Here is a 3,886-nt window from a genome sequence, read left to right on the forward strand (position 1 = left end):
AAACAACAACAGACCGGCGACGCGACGAGACCACAGGCCCCAACCGCAGAGGCGACCCAGGCGCCAGCGCTACGACCCGGCGGCGGCCTCCCGGATCCAGAAGCTGTACCGGGCCAACCGTCCCAAGGCGGTGAGAGAAATCCTGGAGGGACCCTCGGCCTTCTGCCAGGTCCCCCGGGAGGCTCTCTTCAGATATTTCAGCAGGGTCTTCAACCCTCCAACGGATGCCGCCACCCCACGCCCCGCGACCGTCGAAGCGCTGACCCCCGTGCCCCCGGCGGAGGGGTTCGAGGACGCCTTCACGCCGCAGGAGGTGGAAGCCCGCCTGAAGAGGACCAGGGACACCGCCCCCGGCAAGGACGGGATCAGGTACGGTCTCCTTAAAAAACGTGACCCGGGCTGCCTTGTTCTTTCTGTTCTCTTCAACAGGTGCAGAGAGTTCCGGCGCACGCCCGCCGCCTGGAAGAGGGCCATGACGGTCCTCATCCACAAGAAGGGAGACCCGAACGACCCGGGCAACTGGCGACCCATCACCCTGTGCTCCACCGTCGCGAAACTCTACGCCGGCTGCCTGGCGGGCCGCATCGCCGACTGGGCGGTGACCGGCGGAGCCGTCAGCCGAAGCCAGAAGGGCTTCATGTCCACGGAGGGCTGCTACGAGCACAATTTCACCCTCCAGATGGCCCTGGACAACGCCCGGAGGACCAAGAAGCAGTGCGCGGTGGCGTGGCTGGACATTTCCAACGCCTTCGGGTCCGTGCCCCACCGCCACATCTTCGACACCCTCCGCGAGCTGGGCCTGCCGGACGGCGTCACCAACCTGGTGCGCGAGCTCTACCACGGCTGCACCACAACCGTCCGCGCCACCGACGGGGAGACCGCGGAGATCCCCATCCGGTCGGGAGTGAGGCAGGGCTGCCCCCTCAGCCCCATCATCTTCAACCTGGCCATGGAACCGCTCCTTCGAGCCGTGGCGGGCGGCCCCGGCGGGCTCGACCTCTACGGCGAGAAGCTGAGCGTCCTGGCCTACGCCGACGACCTCGTGCTCCTCGCCCCCGACGCCACCCAGCTGCAGCAGATGCTGGACGTGACGTCGGAGGCGGCCAGGTGGATGGGCCTGCGTTTCAACGTCGCCAAGTGCGCTTCCCTGCACGTCGACGGGAAGCAGAAGAGCCGCGTCCTGGACTCCACCCTCACGATCCAGGGCCAGGCGATGCGGCACCTGCGCGACGGGGAGGCCTACTGCCACCTGGGGACGCCCACCGGCCACCGGGCCAGGCAGACGCCGGAGGAAACCATCAACGGCATCGTGCAGGACGCGCACAAACTGGACTCGTCCCTGCTGGCCCCGTGGCAGAAGATCGACGCGGTGAACACTTTCCTCATCCCCCGCGTCGCGTTCGTCCTGAGAGGCTCGGCGGTCCCCAAGACCCCCCTCAAGAAGGCGGACGCCGAGATCCGACGGCTGCTCAAGAAGTGGCTGCACCTGCCGCTGCGGGCCAGCAACGAGGTCCTGCACATCCCCTACCGGCAGGGGGGTGCCAACGTGCCCCGCATGGGAGACCTCGGCGACATCGCCGTGGTCACCCACGCCTTCCGCCTCCTGACCTGCCCGGACGCGACGGTAAGTATCATCGCCGCCAGCGCCCTGGAGGAGACCGCCCGCAAGAGGATCGGCAGGCAACCCACCGGACGTGACTTGGCCACCTTCCTGAGCGGCTCGCTGGAGGGCGAGTTCAGCCGAGACGGCGGGGACTTTGCCTCGCTGTGGAGCCGAGCCCGCAACGCCACGCGCCGCCTCGGGAAGCGCATCGGCTGCGCCTGGACTTGGACCGAGGAGCGCCGGGAGCTGGCAGTCTCCCTGCAGCCAGCCCCGCACGCCGACCCCGTGACCGTGACGCCCCGCACGAGGACCTTCCTGGAGAGGTTCCTGAAGGACGCCGTCCGCAACAAATACGCCGGCGACCTGAGGGCCAAACCCGACCAGGGCAAGGTCTTCGACGTCACCTCGAAGTGGGACGCCAGCAACCACTTCATGCCTAGCGGGAGCTTCACGCGCTTCGCGGACTGGCGCTTCCTCCACCGCGCCCGCCTCAACTGCCTGCCTCTCAACGGGGCCGTCCGCTTCGGCCACCGGGACAAGAGGTGCCGCCGGTGCGGCTACGCGGCCGAGACCCTCCCCCACGTGCTGTGCAGCTGCAAGCCGCACGCCAGGGCCTGGCAGCTCCGCCACAACGCCGTCCAGGACCGGCTGGTGAGGGCCATCCCGGCCGCCGCGGGGCAGGTCTCCGTCAACCGCACCGTCCCGGGCTGCGAGAGCCAGATGCGCCCCGACATCGTGATCACCGACGAGGAGGCCAAGAAGATCACCATCGTGGACGTCACCATCCCGTTCGAGAACCGGCGCCAAGCCTTCACCGACGCCCGGGCTCGCAAGCGGGAGAAGTACGCCCCGCTGGCCGACACCCTGAGGGGCCGCGGCTACGACGTGACGGTCGACGCGCTCATCGTGGGGACGCTCGGAGCCTGGGACCCCAGTAACGAGAGCGTCCTGCGCGCCTGCCGCGTCTCCCGCCGCTACGCCAAGCTGATGCGCTGCCTCATGGTGTCCGACACCATCCGGTGGTCCCGCGACATCTACGTGGAACACATCACGGGCCACCGCCAGTACACGGACCCCAGCAGGAGAACAGCCGCCGGACCGGACCCGGAGGGGACCGCCTGAACCGCCCCCCTCCGCAACAGACGGACCTTCGCTTCAAGAGGACTCATCAACGACGGACGACGACCCAGCGCCACCCGAAGAGGACCCCCGCGATAGACTGTATCTAGACTGAGACGCTTCATCTTCGGACCACTCCTCCCACCGTTGCGGACCATTGTCACGGGTATGTGTGTTTCTATCCTCTTTCTCTCTCAGCGTCGCGAAACCCCCCCCTCCCTCCCCCTCCCCACTCCCCTCTCCCCTTACCCCCGGGCTTAGTTGGCTAACTTTGTATCGCATGTAACCTAGGTGCGTTCCCAACCTCACCCCCATCCTTTTATTGTTAGTCCCTCGCCCGGGCGTTCTGTATTTCCCTATCGGCTTTGTCATCTTTTTTGGATTTACCATCCTTACCATTTACTGATAAAAGTCAATCTGTTCTTATCAGTTTAATATCTGATATGTCCTCGATGTGAGGACTTTATATTAAATGGATTTTTGGAACTGGGAGATGGACTCGGAGCTTGCTCCATCCACTCCACGCATCGGCCTGGTATTGCAGTGCCTCCAGGAGCGGTGCACCTCCCCTCGGGGAGAACTTGCTGCTGTCAAAAAGTAGATCTCGTCGCTTCGTCAGAGACATCTGGGGGGGGCTGGTGCCGGGCAGGGGCCCCCGGCAGTCTGGCAGGCAGGCTACTACTTGTCCGAGAAGGACGGGGTGGCTGGCCTGCCCGGAGGAAAGCGGTCCCTCTGCCTGCACCTGGATGAAGAGCGCGGTCAGCAGCGTGCAGCTGAGGGGGGGGGTGTCAGGGGCAGCCTGCTTGGTGACCCCCTGCGAACAGCTCTGTTACAACGGAAATCCTCTGTCACAGCAGAAATCGGGGGCTTTAGGATGCTGGAAAGCTGTGGATGTTGTCGTCACTGTTATGAAGCAAAACGAACCAAACTGAACACAGGCGGTACGGTACGGTACGGTACGTCTCAGAGGTCAGATGCGAGCCACAACTGAAAGCTGGAAGGCCTGGGAAGAGCCAGAGGCCGCCACAACACCAAGGCGAGGCTTCTGGAGCACGATGCGCTACACACCAACTACGTGGTGAGCGCATGCATCGTTTTGTCGTCGCGTGGCCTTGGAGCAGGGGGAGATGGACGGTGCGGTGGGAGGAGCACCCCCCGTGGGCA

The 3,886-nt window shown here is 65.4% G+C and overlaps 1 non-coding gene across 1 annotated transcript; it reads left to right on the forward strand.

Annotated features, from left to right (window-relative positions):
- The first annotated feature begins 3,105 nt into the window (after positions 1–3,105).
- LOC132247814 (U2 spliceosomal RNA) lies at positions 3,106–3,291 on the forward strand. Its single transcript, XR_009459253.1, has one exon. It is a non-coding gene; the product is annotated as a U2 spliceosomal RNA (small nuclear RNA).
- The last annotated feature ends 595 nt before the right edge of the window (positions 3,292–3,886 follow it).

This window comes from Alligator mississippiensis, chromosome 1 (assembly GCF_030867095.1).
Source record: "Alligator mississippiensis isolate rAllMis1 chromosome 1, rAllMis1, whole genome shotgun sequence".
NCBI classification, from domain to species: Eukaryota; Metazoa; Chordata; order Crocodylia; family Alligatoridae; genus Alligator; species Alligator mississippiensis.